The sequence below is a fragment of the Hippopotamus amphibius genome, chromosome 5 (assembly GCF_030028045.1).
Source record: "Hippopotamus amphibius kiboko isolate mHipAmp2 chromosome 5, mHipAmp2.hap2, whole genome shotgun sequence".
Classification (NCBI taxonomy): Eukaryota; Metazoa; Chordata; class Mammalia; order Artiodactyla; family Hippopotamidae; genus Hippopotamus; species Hippopotamus amphibius.
In genome coordinates, this window is record NC_080190.1 from 10,883,461 (window position 1) to 10,904,128 (window position 20,668).

At 48.7% G+C, this 20,668-nt stretch overlaps 1 protein-coding gene across 3 annotated transcripts in view; it reads right to left on the minus strand.

The window, feature by feature from the left end:
- Positions 1–20,668, minus strand: part of TACC2 (transforming acidic coiled-coil containing protein 2) — a 210,479-nt gene that overhangs the window by 104,495 nt on the left and 85,316 nt on the right. The window lies entirely within an intron of this gene.

The window sequence follows — 20,668 nt, forward strand, 5'->3', positions numbered from 1 at the left end:
AGAGAGAAGAGAAGGAAGGGGTGAGCCTGGCGGAGGAGGCTGGCGGGGACTCTGGATGTCTCTGTTGGATCACGATTCGGAGAATCCTAAACCACAGGCAATATCGACTTTCCAAAGTCATAAAACCTGAGTGGAAAAACGCGGCCCAGGAGTCCTGGCAACACACACCAAAAGCCATAAAAGACTTTGTTTCCTTTGACACAGCCATTCTACTTCCAAGAATTTATTCTAAGGAGATGATTAAGGGTGTCAGCGAAGATGCTGATCACAGCTGTGACCACGACAGCAAAAAAAATAGAAACGACCAAAATGTCCAACACTAGGGGACAGTTAATCACGTTCAAGCATGGCCACAGAATGGACTCATTTGCAGCCATTTAAAAAAAGTAGGCAAAACAATTAAAAATTTAAAATAAATTTAAAAATAAAAGGTAGCTCTCCATGCACCCAGAGGTAAAGCATCCTTATTAATTGTAAATAGGTTAAAAAACTATTGGCAGCATGATCCAGATTTTATGTGCACGTGTGTAGTGATACATACGTATGTGCGTGTTTATGTGGACATGTGTGTGTGTGTATATAAACACCCACACAGGAAGCGAGCGACAGAGTAAATGAACACCAAGGAATTAACAGTAATTCTCTTTCAGTAGTAAAGTTATGAGTGTTTTTTTTCTTCTTCGTTGAATTTACTTCTATTTTCTAGTTCTATTCTGAACACATACTGCTTTTGTAAGCAAAAGAAATAAGAATGCTTATTTAAGGAAAATTTTGAGTGCCGGGGAGTAACTTCAATTCACAGCTCAGTGAAAGCTTCAAGAGATGGGACAAGCAGAGCAACGCCATCTCTCCCCCACTCCCACACTCACACGTTCCCCCGAGGAGGACCCAGGCTTGCCAGCCTCACCCCAGGACAGAAACCCAGCCACGCCTCACTCAAGAGGCACCACGGGGGAAAATATGGTCCCGGTGGAGAATTTGGGGGATAACAGGTATCTGCTTGCATATTCTATGGGATGGCATTTTAATTTTAACTCTTTGGGATGGAATTAATTTTCAAAGCGTGTTGGACACTTCTTTGGTTTTTTTTGAACAGAGAATCCTGAACATAATTGAACCCTTTGTCAATGACACGTGATCAGCGTCTTGAGTGACTGTGACGTAAGTGAGGAGGTATGCTATGGCACTGAAAAACACAATTGTACACGAAGCCAAGAGGGCTGGATGCTAGATCAGCCCCACCTTGGGATCTCAGCCAGGTGACTCCTCTGAGCTTAACTTTTCCATCTGTAAAAGGGAAGGCCCTGGACGGCACGATCCCCGAGGACTCTGCAAATTCAGCCTGGTCCCTCCCTCGCAGGCTGTGAGCCAGCACGTCGGCTTCCAACTCACCTGACTCTTTTTTACTTTACGCCTTCCAGTTCTCTGCTTCTAATGTACTACAGACTAAGAGCGTTAGAATAGTGTGTAAATCAAAGAGTTAATAGGCTCAGCTAAAGGTTTATAAACCTCCCATATGACATAATGTTAATAATTTTTAAATATACATATGTGTATATACATATATATTAAATTGAACCATGGGAAACTGCTAAAAGAAAAAACTTGTCAAATTCACACTGTACCATCTGTCCTGGGATCTTTCTTACTTCGCAGGGATCTGGTCGTGCTCCAGATGGCTAAGGACAGGGGAACACTGACTTCTGGGGACCTAGGGGAATTCTTCTCAGACCAACTGTAAGAGGCTATAAATGGCTTCCAAATTCTCCTAGTGGTGGTGCTGGGACTAGAGTGACTGAAATATTTTTCTGAGGGGAAAAAAAAAAATCTGTCAGAGATTTTAACCACCAGCTGCTGCCACCAGCTGCTGGGGCCAACCCATCACAAATGTAGTCAGGCCAGCAAAGGGTTGATTTTCCACTGGAATGTCAGGGAGGGAGGCTTGTATCAACAAGTGCTTCTCCAAAGGGCCATGAGTCACCTTCCCTCAGAGGCTGAGGCAGAGAGATCTGCTTCAAAGAGGAAGACGTTCAGATTCTAGTCTAAAAAGCCAACACCTTCAGCTCTACACATAAGACCTGTGCACCGGAAGCGCTCTGTGGCCAGCACCAAGAGAAATTAAATGAGATTCAAATTAATAACAATAACAGTGACAGTAACGGGGGTGGAAGCAGACTTTGGGAGCTGACAGCTGTGTGTACGGCCTTGATGGTGGTGGTGGTTTCACAGGTGTATACGTATCCCCAAACTCATCAAACTGTATATATTAAATATGTGCAGCTTTTTACATCAGTCACACCTCAATAAAGTCCTGTAGTTTTTCAAAGGTGCTTTGTGACGACCTAGAGGGGTGGGACAGGGAGGGTGGGAGGGAGATTCAAGAGAGAGGACATATGGGGATATGTGTATACATATAGCTGACTCACTTTGTTGTACAGCAGAAACTAACACAACATTGTAAAGCAGTTATACTCCAATAAAGATGTATTTAAAAAAAAAAGGAAATGGAAAGATAGTCCATGCTCTTGGATTGGAAGAATTGATATTGTTAAAATGGTCATATTATCCAAAACAATCTACAGATTTAACACAATCACTATCAAAATACCCAGGACGTTTTTCACAGAACTAGAACAAATCATCATAAAATTCATATGGAACCACAAAAGACAACCCCCCCCAAAAGAAAAAAAAAAAAGAAAAAGAAAAAAGATGGAGATCACAGACTTGAGGGTTGACAGGCTGATGGAGAGCAAGGCATGTGGAAAGTCTAATGCAAAGAAAACTATGAAGGGGGTAATAGAAAAACAAGCTGCTGTAGAAAAATGGGCTCCTTTCAGGCCGGGGCGGATCTGGGAAGGGCCTGTGAGGGAACAGAAGCAAGCCAAGTGTTTCAACAGACAGACGTGTGCAAAGGGCTTCCCAGATTAAAAATGCTTCTCCCTCCCTCTCTCCCTGATGGTTTGGGTGGAAAGCCACTAGGCTTCGATTCTCTTCCCTTGGACAGGGCAAGGAAGGGGTACGGGAGAAAGGACAGGGGCTGCAATGGCACAGAGGAGGAGACCAGCATCTTAAGGAAACTGTTACCCACAGGGAGATTAGCAGAAAAATAACCACATCAAGGATAAGGGGAGCAGGTTCTCACAGTCAGGGGAAGACTTGGGTATACAAAGGTGATTAGGGTTGAAAGAACTTTCAGGGCTTGGCTGCAACCAGAGGTATCAAATAAACACTAGCTATAGATAGAGAGGGGTGTGTGTGTGTGTGTGTGTGTGTGTGTACATATACACACATCTATTTCCCAGCTCTGTCTGCTAAAAGGAGTCACGTCAAAAGGACAACAGAACCACCTCAAAGAGGCTGCCACTGGCCAGATCTAGGACTATTTGGGCATCAAAAAAAAAAAAAAATACAGATAGTGATAGATTGAAACCCTTTGAGTAAAGTAATAATCCATAAGTCCATGTAGATATAAAGACACGAACATGGACTCCCTAGATGGCACAGTGGTAAAGAATCCGCCTGCCAATGCAGGGGACACGGGTTCAGGCCCTGCCCTGGGAAGATTCCACATGCCATGGAGCAACTAAGCCCGTGCACCACAACTATTGAGCCTGTGCTCTAGAGCCCGTGAGCCACAACTACTGAGCCCATGTGCTGCAACTATTGAAGCCCATGCACCTAGGGCCTGTGCTCCACAGCAAGAAAAGCCACTACAATGAGGAGCCTGCGCACCACAATGAAGAGTAGCCCCCGCTCGCAGCAACTAGAGAAAGCCCGTGTGCAGCAACGAAGACCCAACGCAGCCAATAAATAAAAATAAGTTTTTTAAAAAATTTTTAAAAAAAAGCCACGAACAAATACATAAATGGAGTGGGGCAGGGGGAGGGAAAGTTCCTCTTTACAGTACAGTGTCGACTGGTAAATGTAGGAGAAGTGATGAAAACTGAAAATCTGCCTTTAAGAACCGGTCAGAGTGGTGGTGAATCCAGGCAGGAGCCATCGAAGGACACCAGGCAGGTGCATGGAGGTTTAAAGATGTGAAGGCCAGTGGGATGGTCCTGGAGTACCTTCCCACCACGTGCTAATAGATTACAAAGGGGAAATGATGGCTTAAAGGTGGAGAAACCTGGTAGGCACCGACCTGGCCAGGTGCTGAAGTGGATCACATCCCCGGTGAAGGCTGGTCCTCACCCTGTGTCACTTCTCTGGGATCCCTGCCCCAAACGACAGCCAGAGTCTGGTCAAGAGGAAACTTTAGAGGACAACAAGGGATTTTCCCAGAATGAAAGAGCTCTACTCTGAAAGGTCATGAAAGACAGCAAGAGATGGAGGAGTTCTTCCAGACCGAAGGAGAGTTTGGAAGAACTAAGTGAAGGCACACTTAGAGGGTGACACGTGCCTTTGGGCTGGAGCCCAGATCAGATGGGAAAAGGGACCCTTTGGATGAACCTGAATGGGTTCTGAAGACTGGGGGATGCCATCGCGTATCATACTGATTTTGCAACTGGATGGCTGTAAAGCGTTGTACTGGAGAGCGTCCTTGTTTGGGGGAAATGATCACTGGAGTGTTTAATTTTGTTTGGACAGGAACACCTTGGTGTCTGCAACCTGCTCTCAAATGATTCAGAAAAACAGTGATGATGATGGATATGTACATATGTAAATCCAACCACATGTACACATATAAGAGGGGATGACAGCACATGAGGTCAAATGGCAACAATTCAGGAATTTGGGCAAAGGAAACAGGGAAGCTCTTCATATGACTTGCAACTTTTCTGTAAGTTGAAAATTATTTCAGAAAGAAACGAACAGGGACGTCCTAGGTGACGCAGTGGTTAAGAACCCGCCTGCCAATGCAGGGGACATGGGTTCAAGCCCTGCTCCTGGAAGATCCCACATGCCATGGAGCAACTAAGCCCGTGCACCACAACTATTGAGCCTGCGCTCTTACAGCCCATGAGCCCAACTATTGAGCCCACGTGCTGCAACTACTGAAGCCCGCACGCCTAGAGCCCATGCTCCAAAACAAGAGAAGCCACCACAATGAGGAGCCCGCACACCACAACGAAGAGTAGCCCCCACTTGCCACAACTAGAGAAAGCCCATGTGCAGCAACGAAGACCCAATGCAGCCAATAAATAAATACATAAATAAATAATAAATAAATAAAAGAAAGAAACGAGCAAGAACATTCTTGAGTAAAGACATGCAGGCAGCCTCTCCCCAGCACCTGCAGAGCTCAGCCTGGGTTCTGGAGGACAGAGTGAGGTCCTGATGGGAGCAGCATTGAATGGGGGCCTGTGGACCATTCACCAGGACAGCCGGGGCCCAGGCCGGCTCGCAGAAGGCCTCCAATGTCAGGCCGAGAACGGGTTGCTTTGCGAGGGTTGGGGGGCATCAGAGATTTAAGAGCAGGAGAGCAGCAGAATATCTGGGAGTGAGCCCTTATGTGGAGTAGAGAATAACAGGAGGGGAGAGGAAATGCAGGTGAGGAAGCCAGAGTGGGGCCAGGTAACAGGGACGGAATCCCGGCAGCTGCAGAGGAGGTGGGGTCAGCTGTGCATCGAGCTTCAAATTCACCATGTCCACCCAACACCAGGTGTGGGAGGGAAGGGACACAGGGGACAATCAAAGATGACTTGGGTTTTGAGCATTTGATTGGTTGAAAAGTCACGTCATTAACTGCATGCTTCACACAGAATACCTTAGACCCCCCCATACTATTACTTACTTTATACTTAACTTTCAGTAAAGTCCGTTGTTCAAACTAAATAAAGGTACACCATTCTAAGGAATAGCACCCGTGAGTCTGTGGTTTTGATGTGCTTTTACTTTTTTCTAACACAGAGTGAGTAACATATAAGTCACCACGATCAGGGAAACCCCAAGCTCAAGCCAGACCCCCAGGAGCCGTGCACCATACTCTGGAAAACACTGGTGAAGCTCCCACCAGTGCAGCTGAAAGAGAGCCCAGCACTGCTCACACTGGCTCACTCCTTTTCTTCAAAGAAAAGCAAAGCCTGTCACAAGTGAGCAAAAGGGCATCTTCTGAGATCTCCATCATGGGAGCTGTTGGCTGGTTGGGAGCTGGCCCAGCTGGCAAAGGTTAGAAGCCACAGCAAGGAAACGTAAAGCGCATACACACATCCTTTCCAGGTGTCCCCCTCAGCACTCGGAGACAGAACCTCCATCCCCACCACACTCTCCCTGGAGAGGCAGGACGGAGCAGGTGACAGGAGGCCAGAGTGAACACCACTCCCGCAATAAAGAGCTGTGCAGCCTGGTGGAAGGTTTCCTCAGAGCCTGGCTTCCCCATCTGTCAGAGAGGGCAAGGGCCATCCTGCCTGGGAAGGGCGTAGGGAGGGTTCATTGAGACCAGTCATGTAAGCTGGCAAAGGGCCCGGCACACAGGAAGTGCTCTGCGAATGATGGCATCAGTGATACAAACGCAACAGGGTGTGCTGTTTTCCCCAACAGAACACACTGCATGTGCCTCTTCAAAGTACACATGCCCCTCCTCCCACTGCTCCTGCCCAGGTGTGCGCCCTCAGGTGTGCGCACCGCTCCTTCACTCACCCCAGGCCCCATGCGCACATGGGCCGGGGTCAGAGAACAGGGATGAGTACAGGTGGCAACAAGCAAAGGGAACTAAGGTTTTTGAGCCCCTGCTGTGTGCCGGGCACCGTGCAGGCCCTTTGTCACTGCGAGCAATGTGACACTGAGCAGCTTCACCAAAAGCAAGTGGAGCCCCTGGGCGGGTAGAGGTCCCGCTACCGGAGGACTCGCTGAGCTGAGCTCTGTCCGGCTGCTCCAAAAGCAGACCTCATGCCAACAGGATCCCTGGTCTCAAGCAGCGTCTCTCTCAAGGACGCAGAATGAAGAGAGTAACATGCAAAGCAGCCCAGTGGTGTCTGCCATCCCAAGGAAAGCATGTGAGCGGCCCAGAGGGGCACTGGCACGACTCTAACCCCAGGAGAGCTGGGCAAGACCCCCTCCCCACTCGGACTGCAGGTGCCTCTCCCGTAAAACGAGGGTTTGGACTGTTGAGTCTCTAGGGTCCTTTCCAGGCCACTGATTCTCTGATCTGAAAATCCCAAGACTGTAGAGGCTCAGCCTCCCAGGCTGGCTGGAAAAGGACAGCGTGGAGGAGGTTCTGGGCAGTGCCCACCGTGGCCCAGCCCCAGCTGGCCTGGTGCCTTGGCCAGAGGCCAGGTTCCTGCTGAGGACTTACGGATGGGAGGTGGGGGTGACCAGCTCCCCGGGAGAGCTGGTGGCGGGGAGGAGGCGCAGAGGAGAAACCTTCTCAAACACAACTGAAGCACTTCTTAAAATGGGACTGTTGTTTCCACACCTCTCAGGGTTAATGAGCTCAGGGACTGGGGTTTATGCTAAGCTCAGAGGGGAGGAAGTTATTCTAGGAAGACAAGGCAGGGAGACAGTAGTCACTGTTCTTTTCAAAAGACAAAGAAATAAATCCATCCAGGTGCTGGGAGAAGCTGCACAGTCAGGTAAGTGATGACATAGTTGCCCCCCAATCAGAGAGCACAAGGCTGAGGGGTATGTGTGCTGAACAGGCCAGCACCTGAGGGTCAAGACCCCAGCCATGGCTGCCTACTACTCCCGAGAGCCAGTGCGCGGAACCCACGGGTACCTCAACTTCACCGGAACACTGGGCACACAGAAAGCAAACTGGGTGGGTGAGCAGAGCAGTGAGTGTAGCACAGGGAGCACAGCTCTGGAGACAGGCAGACGTGAGCCTGCATCCGGCTCTGCCATTTACTAGCCTTTCGTAGTCCTGGCAAGTTCATTAACCTCTTTGAGCCTCAGTTACTGAATCTATAAAATGGGGACAAGTTGAATAACTCGGAAAGATTATTAAAAGAAATAAGAGCAAAAAGGGCATGTATAGCATAGTGTTATCTCACGATGGGCCCTCAAAAGAAGGTGTCCGATAAGGATTAGCTGAAGGTATGGATGCGTTAAAGGTAGCAAGGACAGAAAGATGTTAACTGCTGCTGCCACCAGAGCTGTCCAGCTGCCACTTACTTCAGGTCAGAGCCGGCTTCCTTTCTCACTGTTTTGTACTGAGAGCAGGCAACTCAGCTCATAACCAACCTGAGGCCTGACCAAATACCTTGAGTGTAGACAAGGCAAAATTTTAGTGTTTTTTGTTTTTTAAATCTCTTGGCGTTCTCAATATCTTATAATGGTCACAGATTTTCCCTGATTCCAAAACCACACAAGTAGCAAAATTACCTCTGTAAGCTCTCCCTACCCACGGAATGCAACAAAAGGTCTAGACTTTGCAAGGAGCAAAGGCTTGTACCTGCCCTTCCAGAGAGAAACCAAGACAGACAGTCACTGACCCAAGAAGGAATCGCTGCAAATGGGTCCTGCCCGGCACAGCACTAGGCACAAGGATGCCAGGGAAAATGAGGCAGGAGGAGAGAGCCCTGGAGGAGAGAGACCCTAGCACGTGGCTGAGCACAAGACAACCTGGGAGCTGGAAGCAGGGAGCAGTAGAATGCAGGCTCCTGGGCCAGGTAACTCACAAGGTGAGCGAGTCTCCGTCAAGGTTTGCATGGGAACATCAGACCTTCTCCTGTCTCCTGTGAAGCAGGCAGCTGGAGAGCAGGCAGCCTGGAAGCCCGAGGATTGGAGGGAGGGGCGTCCTGATAATAAAAGGAGGGAAAAGATGCTCCTGACACCAACTGGACCCAGCTTCTTACTGCCTCTTCTCAGTTTGGAATGGGCCCCCATAGGGGAAATGTCAAGATGTGAAACCAACCATGTCCTCAGGAGCTTAAACCCGAGGATGCCCTCCAGGAGCCATACCCTCTCGATGACACAGACAGCCACCGGGAGAGCTCTGGACCTCAGAGGACCCACTGGACACAACCAGGGTGTGAGAGGAGTTAGGACTGTAAATCGCCAATCCTGCATAGAGCCAGTGAAGCAACTGCTTTCTCTTTCCAGTTTTTCCCCAGGTTTGCTCTCTGTAAGCAGAACTGACATGCATTTCCTATTCTTTTATTTTTACTTGTTTTCTGGAGAAAGTATAAATAAGCAATTAAAAGGGAGGGTGACAAAACAAGGGAAGATGCACAGAAAGGAAACCTGGATAGCTTCCAAATAAAAGAGCTCTGCATCGACTAGCACACCTCCTTGTTTCCAGTTAAAAATAATAACAACAAAAATAAGCTATAGGAGGTGTTAGGAAATCTACCTCCTCTAATTAAATCCCTTTTAATCATAACAAAGTGAAAAATATTAGCATGAATTTCCATTCGCACAGCACTTCACGGTTTGCCAAGTATTTTCATGACATGATTTCATTTGCCCCCACACTTTGTGAGCCAGGCAGGCAGGGTGAGTATCCCCACCTTTAATGAGATGGAAATCATGATTCAGAGAGATCGTTAGTGACTTGTTCAAAGTCACACAGCTGATAAGAGTGGGGCAGGGAGGATTTCCCAGGTGGTGTAGTGGTTAAGAATCTGCCTGCCAATGCAAGGGACATGGGTTCGATCCCTGCTCTGGGAAGATCCCACATGCCGAGGAGCAACTAAGCCCGTTGCGCCACAACTACTGAGCCTGCGCTCTAGAGCCACGAGCAGCAACTACTGAGCCCACACACCACAACCACTGAAGTCTGTGCACCTAGAACCTGTTTTCCACAACGAGAAGCCACCACAGTGAGAAGCCCAAGCACCCCAACAAAGAGTAGCCCCCTAGAGAAAGCCCTTGCGCAGCAACGAAGACTCAACGCAGACAAAAAAAAAAAAAAGTGGGGCAGGAATTCTAATACAGAATCTCTGTCTCTAAATTTGGAACTTTCTCTATACTGCCTTTCCCCAACCCAGGGAAAAACAGTCTTGGGAACTTTGCTTTCTTTTAATTGGCAGCATTGGATACATTTGTTAAATGACAGACTGAAATCATAAACCACAGTGGACCAGACAGGAAGGGAAGAGGGACGCAGCTGATACCCAACATGTCTGAAATGAAACCCCCATCACAGATCATTGCTCTGTTGTCCCTTGAGAATTTCGCCTGCCCTCTACTCTAGTTTTGGAGGCACTTCCCTACAAACTGGTTTCCCCAGCTCTTCTTTTTTTTCATGCCTTCGTTTCTCTCAAATGATTTCATAATCCTTGGGCTGTTTTGTCATCACGGTGAGGTGCTGTGGCAATGATCATTGAGGTTATAAACAAAGGACTGTGACCTCAGTGGGGGCAGGGGAGACAAAACCCAGCCACCAGGACAGACTTCACATGCCTTGGCCACAGGTCACAGTGGGAGAGACCAGGGTACCCAGCCCTTCTCCCTAGATCCCTAGATTTGCTTCTCCCACCAGGACTAGTCAGTGACACCACCACCAGCTTCCTGAACCTCCTGATTCTGCAAAAGGTGCCAGGGCTTGCTGGACTCAAACCACAGTTAACTCAAGAACTACCTGCTTTTGGCTGTGGAACTGAGTCCCAGGAGACCACACACACACACACACACACACACACACACACACACACACACGCTCTTGACCCCACCCTCAGTCTCTCCTAGCCTCATCCAAACCTGAAGCCTGGGGTCTAGGAAATCCATAGACCCCCATTTCTCATCTTCCCAATCAGAATTTCCCAACTCCTCAAACCCTTGCAGTGTCCTCTACAGGGGATGCTATTAGCTTCTGGGGTGAGGCGGTTCTTGGTTGGACAGGACTGATCCATGCACAGCATCCCTGGCCCTCACCAGATAGTGCCTGCTCCAGTCTCCGGGACAACCAAAACATTCGAGTGCACATCCTCTCCTGCGACACTATCCTCACCGTAATGTTTGCCCAATGGGTGTACGTTCAGGTATCTCTATCTGTCTCACACACACCCCCTCCCTGAAAGCAGGGGTGATCTTATTTACTTCAAACCATTTACCCCCCAGGCCCCTTGTCGCTCTTGTAGAGTGGTACACAAGCTAGACTAGTCCTCCTGTGAGCACTGTCTGTCTCCATAGAAACGACAAATGTAAATAACCACAGTACAAAGCAGGATGAAACCAAAAAGGCTTCAGGACTCAGCTGCCAGGCCAGGTGTCTGGGGTCCTGGGTTTGAGTCCCACCTTCAAGTGTGACCCTGGCCAAGACCTTGGCCTTCTCTGAGTCTCCCTTTTCACATTTGTAAAATGAAAAGATCTTTAAGTTTCCTTCCAGAGAAAATAATCTGAGTGCCCAAGCTCAGAGAGACAAAAGGGATGCAGGCGAACAGAGGGACCAGGGGCCAGGTCTGTCTGGCTCTCCCAGATGGGGCCAGGAGGGGCACCTTGGCTCTGTGGATTCCCATAAACAGGAATGCCTGTGTATGGGTCACACTCCATGGTGCCTGGCCTACCTGAGCCTCGGGAAGTTAACTTTTGATGAGGGACCAGTGACACTACAAGAACCAAAGAAGAGGCTCTGGGCAGCTGAGAGTTGGCTGTGGTGTCCGCACAAGGAGGGCAGTCCCTGACCTATTTCCTGCTCTGACTCTCCTCGGAGGAGAATGCCCAAGCCCCAGGCACAGCCTGTGAGAAGCCCCGTGGGAATCCACTCCCTTCCACTCACCTGTCCAGCACAAGTGGCCCCATTCTCTGGAGGAGCTCCCAGCTCAACCTCAGAACAGGAAAACTGGACATTCTAAGAGGTAACTCACTCCACAATTCCCAACCAAATCCCTCCTCTGAGTTCCATCAGTTGTCCAAATGGGCCCCCTAAAAACACCAGGGAAGACTAACTTTGAAATATATTAGTGAATCTGGATGGATGAAAACCACAGATGAAACCCAGCCTCAGGGCAAGGCCCCAGACAAACTCATTTTCCAAATACAATGAAAATAGCTTTTGAAATGTGGCCTCAAGAGGGAATCCTAAAGAAATAAGAAGTTCTCCACCTAATAATAAAGTTGCACCTTCCTCTGGTATAAAACAGATAGGAAGCTGCCCTAGGATCCTTGCTTTTCCATGCATTGGGATAGAAAAGTTCTGTGCGCACGTATCAAGACGTGCGCAGGCACGCGCATACGCGCTCCGGCACCAACCAAGCCCCTGGCTCCCCTTCCCTAGGCTCGGCTTCTACTTCCATCTCGAGTCCACCTTGGAGGCACATTTTTCTCACAATGTCAATTTCGCTTGCATCTCAACCCCACGGCCACATTTTCCCGTCCTAGCATGTGACGGAGGCAAAAGCTAACAACTACAATAATAATATCACGCTGATGACGATGCCATTTTAAGGAAAGACAAGCACCGAGGAGGACAACAAACGTGGCAGGAACACCATGCTTGCTGCAGAAAGCGCTCTGAGCCCGTGCCGTGAACCAGCACTTCTGAAGTCGCATCTCCAGGCCGTCCGAAGGCCGGGGGAAGACCCGGCTCCGAGGCCGCGGGAGCCCAGGACGCCGAGGGGGAAGCAAGGGCGGGTCACGTGGGGCGCCCCAGCCCTGAAGTGCGCTCGCCCCGCTGACGTAACTATTCGAGAATTTAAAAGCCCCAAACTCGGAGGAAATCCAGTGCAGAGTTTTATGGCTAATGCACGCGCCGCTGTGGCCCGCCGGGGGAGCCCCCGCGCTACTGGGTGGGACCACACCAGCTCGCAAGGAGCCCAGCGGGGATGGCGCGGAGCCGGGAGGCGGGCGGGGACCCCCCCAACCACGGCTGGGGACCCCGGTCACGGGCACAAACCCCAACCGCAGGAGGTGACCTCCCCCGTGGGCGGGATCCCAGCTGCGGGCGTGCACCCCGACCTCGCGCGCGGATCCCGACCCGCCTCACCCGATGGAACGAGCTTCCCGGGCAGCCCCCGCAGACACACTCCCCCGCCAGCAGGGGACACACATGTGTGCTCAGCCACTTTCCTCCCTTAACCAGTCCCCGTTGGGGAAGGATGAAATGAGCTTCGGCTCCTTCTAGCACGCCTTTGTCCGGCGGCCAGGGTCCTGGGGACGCGGGTCTCCTCCCCGACCCCGGGCGCTCGCCCTCCCGCCCGCCCTTGGCACTTACCAGTCGGGGGCGATCGCTGATGGCCCGCACGGAGCCGCCTTCCTTCGGGGAAGCAGCTGCCCAAGAGCCCCCGAGAGGCTGAGGTTTCCGAGCCCGGCGGCGGCGCGGCGCGCGGAGTCTCCACGGCCCGGCCAGGCCCGGGGACGCAAACTTTCCCGGGGCAACGGCGCGGGGCGGGCGCGGGGCGGCGCGGCTCCCCGAAGGGCTCGGGCAAAGTTGCAGCACAAAAGGCCAATGAGTGGGAGAGCGGCGGCGGCCGGGCCAGGCTCCTCCCCCAGCTCTCGGCGCTCCGGGCCGGCCAGCGCTCAGCCAGCTGCTCGCGCAGGGCGCCCGCCGCGCTCTCCGCCAGGGCCAGGAATGCGCTGGGCCGGCCGCGGCGCGCCCAGGCCACCGGGGGGCCCACGCGGCGGCGCGCCCACTCGCCCCGCGGCCGCAGCGCGCGCAGGGGACAAGAGAGACAGCGGGACAGACGGACGCGCGGCCCGGCCGCTGCTCCCGAATGCACTGCAGACTTCCCCCGGGAGTCTCTGAGTCATGACAACTTGTTACAGCTCTTAGTTTTTCCACGGCGCTTTCCACAACTCATGGCAACGCGGGGAAGGCACTGGCGTGTGAACACACTGAGAAGGCCAAGTACAGGCCGGTGCCCCAAATCTACAGTCCATGCGCGCTTCATCCGGGGCGGGGTGGGGTGTGGGGGCGCAGGTGAGGAGGGGAAGGCCGGCCCGCTGCCCTCGGAGCCTCAGAAAGAAGCTGGGGATGACGTGATGCATCGCTTCTTCCAGGAGCCAGACTCTGGCCCTTCTTTCCTCACCTGCCTAGCCCTAACGCGGTGCGCTCTGCAGCTTGCAAAACCTGTTGCCATGCTTTCTCCCGGGCTGATGTACCCTCTAAAATGGGCAGAGACTAAGTCCAAACCCCTTCCCGCGGCCATATTTCCAGGAAGCATGTGTGTTTCTATTTGTGAGTTGTGGATTTGGGGGCTTTTTTTTTTAAATTGTTTTCCCCTCATCCGGCCCCAAATCAACTCCTTCGCTAACAGAGACCTCACACCCAGCGTGGCGCTTACCTGCCCGCACCATTGAAATGTATCACCTTTTCTCCGGAAATTTCTGCATCCAGGCCCCAATGGAGAAGAGCCTGTGGCTATATGTGGACGCCAGGCTTCCTATTTTAAGTTTAGTGTCAAGAAAGCATTGCTATGTTTTATATCCTCTGGGACCAAAGGGTAAGAGACTCACAAATGACTCAAGGCTTCATTTCCTCCTCTTAAAGAAACAGATGCCTGAGGCTTGATGGCCTCAAACCAGAACTCCCTGTAGAATAAAGTAGTAGACTTTCATTGCCTTCCGCTAAAATATTGTTTTTTAAAAAACAGCATGCTTTTTTTAAGAATCACATCTCTGATGGAAATTTAAATAGATTGCTTCTTCACAAGCTTATCATGGGCTCAATGGGTTAGTATTAAAGCACCTATTTCACTAATGTGATAAATGACACACGAATAGGCTAATTTGTTGAAATGTATACCATCAGCTATTGGTGACGTGAGAATTGGAACGCCCAGTCTTCTGTGCCCTTGTGCCCTGATCCCAGGTTATACCCACTTATAATAAAAAAAAAACAAAACAAAAAACATGCTGCACTCACCACCTCATAAGCTTGAGCATTCCAATTAGGCAAAGAGCTAAAATGAATTTGAGATACCATCCCTTCCAAGTGAAATAGCCCCTCCCCCGTTGTCAGACGCATAGCCTTTGTGACACAGGAAGGTACCACTATGCTTTGAACCTACTGGTGTGGCCAGCAGAATGACGCCCTCCGCAAAGATGTCCACAAAGTTATCTGTGAATATCTTAATTTATAGGGCAAAGGGGAATTAAAGTTGCTAATCATCTGACCATGAAATAGGGAGATTATCCTGGATTATCCGGGTGGGTCCACTATAATCACAAGCATCCTTATAAGTGGAAGAGGGAGGAAGAAGAGAGTCAGAGAAAAAAAGAACTGATAATGGAAGCAGAGTCAGAGAGATTTAAAGATACTATGTTGCTGGCTTTGAAGATGGTGGAAGGGCACCATAAATGTGGGCAGCCTCTAGAAACTGGAAAAGCAAGGAGACAGATTTTTCCCTAGGGCTTCCAGAAAGGAGCAACAGCCCTATGGATTTTAGCCCACTGAGACCCATGTGGGATGTTTTACCTACAGAAGCAATAAATATGTATTGCCTTAAGCTATGGATTTTGTGGCCATTTATTATAGCAGCAATAAGAAACTAATACAGTAGGCATCTGGCTATTACTGTGATTTTATCTCCTCTTTGAAGAATCTTATGAAAATATCCAGAGTCTGAGACCATTCATTGTAGGAGAAACACTCTGGCAGAGAAAGGCTTGACCCCAGCACCTCTCTGAGGTATCACCAAGCTCAGAACCGTACGATGCTGTTTAGCAGCTAGCATTCAGACGGAGCCATGGTCCAGTGTAGGACGTACTCATTGGAAGATGAAATAAAGGGCTCTCAACATCACAGGGGATTGATATTTAAATCCCAGCATATGACAAAGATACATCCACACCAGAAAGTCTCAGCCAACCCACACAGCCCTGGTCCTAGCCACAGCCAGAAAAGTTGCCCTGATAATAAACTTGAAGCAAAAATAAATGTGCATTGCCTGTCTCCTCCTGCTCCAGGTCAGGATAACAACACAATACAGAAAGCTCTCCACATGCGAGGTTTCTGCATCTGCGAATTCAACCAACTGCGGAGAGAAAACATTCAGGAAAAAAATTCCAGAAAGTCCCAAAAAGCAAAATTAATTTTGCTATGCACAGGCAACTATTTACATAACATTTATGTTGTATTAGGTATTAAAGTAATCTAAAGATGATTTAAACTATATGGGAGAATGTGTGTAGATTATATGCAAATATTACGCCATTTTATATAAAGGACTTGAGCATCCCTGGATTTTAATATCCACAGGAGTCCTAGAATCAGTCCCCAGGGATACGGAGGAATAACTGCACTGGTACAGAGGAGGACAGACATGTGCTTGTATCCTTTGTCTTGGGATACCTGGAATGTATAGAAAAAGACTGAATCATGGGCAGCAAGGATGTACCTTAGTAATTGCATCCATGACTGAATCTTTACATCCTAAGGATTTCTTGGTTCTCAGTATAAGTTCAAGGCCTCTGCAGAAATGTGGTCAGTGTTTTCATCAGTGCCCCAGTGCAATAGCTGTTAAACGATCTTCTCCAGAGTCCTAGGTTTTTGCAGTTATCTTAAAGGCTACCTGGGAGACACCTGTAACCAGAGGTGTTTGACTTAAATCTGTCATATCCTTGGGTTCCACAAAACATTTAGTGTGTGGAAAAGGTTCATTTAAAGGGAAAGCAAAAAAAAAACAACATGAATACACTGCTTTATAGAAAAGGGCTTGTTCTGTTGGAATCCTGGAATCCAACCTGAGACTCAAAGAAGGAGAGTAACACACCCAAGGTCAAAGGCTGCAGAGGGACAAAGCAGGTATCAGGAAGTGAAATTTTTTAAAACTTAGGTAAATAGAACAGTATAGTGAGAGAGTAGCATTGACATATATACACTACCAAATGTAAAATGGTTGGCTAGTGGGAAGCTGCTGCATAGCAAAGGGAGATCAACTCCATGCTTTGTGATGACCTAGAGGAGTGGGATAGGGAGGGTGGGAGGGAGGCTCAGGAGGGAGGGGATATGGGGATATATGTATACATATGGCTGATTCACTCTGTTACACAGCAGAAACTAACACAACATTGTAAAGCTATTACATTCCAATAAAGATGTGGAAAAAAAGAAGAAGAAAAAAAAGAACAGTATAGTGAACCTTAATATATTAACCCGTTTCAATATTATCAAATCACGGCCAATTCTGTTGTATTCACATACTTACTTCCTCCCTGCTACCCAGAGTATTTTAAACCAAATCCCAGATATCATCATTGTATCCGTTAATATTCCTTTTGAATCTCCAAAAGGCGAGGACTGGGAAGGGAGTTTTGAAGGCTGACTCTGTATACCCCTGGCTTCCTCAGGCTCCCCTTAAGAGCATCAGCACTGCTGAAGGATCATCTACAACCTGTAAATATTAATAGCTGACAACCGCAAACACCAGACCCCAGGTCTAAAACTTAGTGCACATAAGACTCCCTGGGTTATTGTTAAAATGTTCCCAGAGATTCTGATTCAGGAAGTCAGGAAGGGGCTCAGGAATGTGCCTTTTAGCAAACATATTCTGGATAATTCTGGCAGAGATGCCTTCCAAACCACACTGGAAGAAACTGAATCTGAACTTCTGTGGCAGGAGTCATCTGTTGCCGTCAAAACTGATGCCCCTCTCCTGTTCACTTACTTACTAATGTTCAAATAATTAGTTTAGGTATGGTCACATGACACAACCTTGACCAATGAAACAGAAAGGAAAGCCAGCTGTGCTTCTGCAGACATTTTCCTCGCTCTTTAGAGGAGATACAAGACTGAAGATCTTGCGTCCTTCAAATGTCTTCCAACCTCTCGACATTGTCATGTGCGGCCTGATGCTTAGAGCTGCTGCAGCCAGTTTGAAACAATGAAGGGGGACCTTAACCAACACTAAATTTGGGTAGAGAGAAAGATAAAATGGCTAATGAATTACTCAGCCTTGGAAGTGCCCTGCCTCTGGACTTCCTGTCAGGAGAGATAATGGACCTAGTATTGTTGTTTTCTTATGTTGGGTTGTCTGTTCCTTGCAGCCAAAAGCATCCTGAAAAATGTCAACTGTGACATTGAGAAGCACTCATTTGGTCCATACTAGATCTCAGGCTACAGAAAAGAAGGTAAACCCACAAAGCAAATCAAAGATCCTTTGCCAACAGAGTCTTCTGGAAAAAAAAAAGGCAAATCAGTGCCTAGGTAACACCCCCAGCCCTGTCCACCAAGCAACGCTCTGCTCTATGTTTGCAGCTTCCTTTAGTACCGAGGTGTGGCAACGATATTTTGCTTTGGCTGAGAAGTGACAAGCCACATGAAAATGGGAAGCCAGCTAGTAACCTGTGCCCAAATTTGCCTGATAACGTAAATAACCATGAACTAATCAAATATTCACTGAGCACTATTCCAAGTGCCCATGCGGGTATAAAAGTGTATAAGACAGGATCCTGCCTAGGCAGACAGTCTCATGCTGGAGGGGCAAGAAGCAGGAGTATGAGACCAGAACACTAGCAGACACCAGATGCAGTCGACGTTCAGAGCAGGAAGAACCGAGGGTGCAGCATTTGTATTAGGAGAAGTTATTCAGGAGGCTGAAGGGAGCCTCCATCCTATCCAATTCTATCCATCCTAACTATTTGACTTGCTTCTGCCCCACTGGACCATGGGTGTCTCCCTGAACTGCCAATGCCACGATTGCAAACATGAAGAAACCTGGGAAACAAGGCCAGAGACTGAAAACATGCAAGGCTGGCTGGTTAACTGATGGTGAGTATGTGATGCTGAAGGTCAGAGGTCAGACTCTCCCTAGACAAAGAACACAGTAGCTCCCTGCTGGGGGCGTGAGTCTAAATGGAAGTTCATATGTCTGACTTGTTGATGGGCACCCAAATGGAAGGGTGGCTACAGCATGTTGTCTTCAGAGAATCCTAGGGCGTCTGCTCAGGGCACCCATACATCACCAACTCTCCTGGACTCAAGGAGAGTCTTTCAAAATCGCGTATTGAGTACGTACTGCATTCCTGGCCCTGTGCAAAGTCAGATGCCTCATGGTCCCTTGCCCACTTCTATAGATGGTTAATGGAGTGGCTACCACATGACAGAAACATAAAAGCAATATTTAAATCAGTCTTGGATGAGGCATGGGGAGATTTTCCAGAAAAGGGAATACTGCAGCTGAGTTTTATAGGGTAAGGAGGTGTTACTACAGTAAAGTTTCTCATATGAGGGTATTTTAAATCGTTATATATTTAAAGTATATTAGGAAAAAGTTATAATTAGCGCACCAAACCTGTAACCTCACAGACATTACCTAGAACAAAACTAAAGTGATATATTGAAAAAAAATGAAGCCATATAAAGAAAAATAGTAAGATAATAACACAGTGGTATACAGATATGGTAAAAGTTTTGAAAGTGGTACAGGGGTGATTGACACTGATGAAACCCTGAGCCAGAAAAAGAAGGGAAATGGACTTGGAGAAGAGAAACAGAATGTTCTCGGTAGTGGGAATGAAACCTCTTCTTGAGTATAACCAGTAACCGGCTGTGAGAAGGAAGCACATGACTAAGTCATTCAACAAGTATTTCTTGGGCACCTACAATGTGTCAGCTACTTCCAGGTGCAGGGAGCTAGGAGTGAACAGAAGGGAGGAAGCATCTGCCCTCCTGGAGAATATCTTCTGGGTAAGTACTAATGGCCACCTACGTTAATTACCAACTGAAAGGTGAAGACAATTAGGGCTGTGAGCTGTTTTAATCCTTTAATGCTCATGGGCTGTCTCTTGAACCAGGCTGTCAGCTCAAGGACAGATCAGCAAGTCTTCCCCTTGCCTGCAGGGCCCCTGTGCTCTCAGCCCAGTGCTCATTGCTCTCCTGGCAGGAGTCCCCTCCTCCAGGGCCAGCCTCCTCCAGCCCTCCCTACCTCCCTGTTCCCTGAGGCCCCTCTTCTCCAGCATGGCAGCATCTCAGGGCTTCACCCAACCACCAGAAACCCAAACCCAAAGGGCATTTTTGTCTAGAAGATTATCCCGTCATCTGCCAGCTTTGAAGGGTGAGAGAATACCATCCAAAAGACCGCGTGTGCTCTCCTGTTCCCACTTAATTATCAGACCGTGAAAACCAAATAGGCAATTAAAAACCTTTTTTAAATGACTGCTCTAATATTAGCTAACATTTGTGAGCATTTGTTCCCCAGCCGGCACTCTGCTAAGTGGCTTCCATCTCTCCTCTGACTTAATCCTCACATGAGCCTATGTGGTGGCCACCGCTATTGTCCTTAGCAGACAAAGGAGAAAACAGACATGGAGTGATGAAGTCTCTTACCCAAGGTCACAGCAAGCAAAGCCAGGTTCACACACAGGCTGTGTGTCTTTGAACCCAAACTCCTAACCAGTCCACAGTGACAAAGGGCTAATGTCAGGTTATTTTTATATACTCTAAACACGTCAGCAGAGGAATGTGCGTGAGGAACCAAGGACCAGTGCCCGGCTCTAGCATGTGAGTTCAGCCCTCATGCTAATAAGATCCACTTCACTAGTGATTTCTGGGGAATTTTTTTTTTAGAAGCAATCACTGCTTTGGGCTTCTCAGCTAATCCTTGCATTCCATGAACGGCTGTCCAAGCAGGGAGGTACATTCCTGCATTGCAACCCAGCAAAATGTAGTTGTAAAGGCAAAGAGAAATATTGGTAGGTGGGATGCAGGTCTTCAAAAAATTCAGTCATTGCCTCCACCCACGCTAAGATGAAATGTCAGCCTGAACCCAAAATATACACAGAAAATGTGGGGGTGCAGCTCCACATGACATCTGAGCCTCATCCAGGATTTCTAGACATGGCCTTGGAATTTTCCTTGAGAGCACATAAAGCCTGCTTCACACAAGGGCCTGCTTCACTTGAACATGTA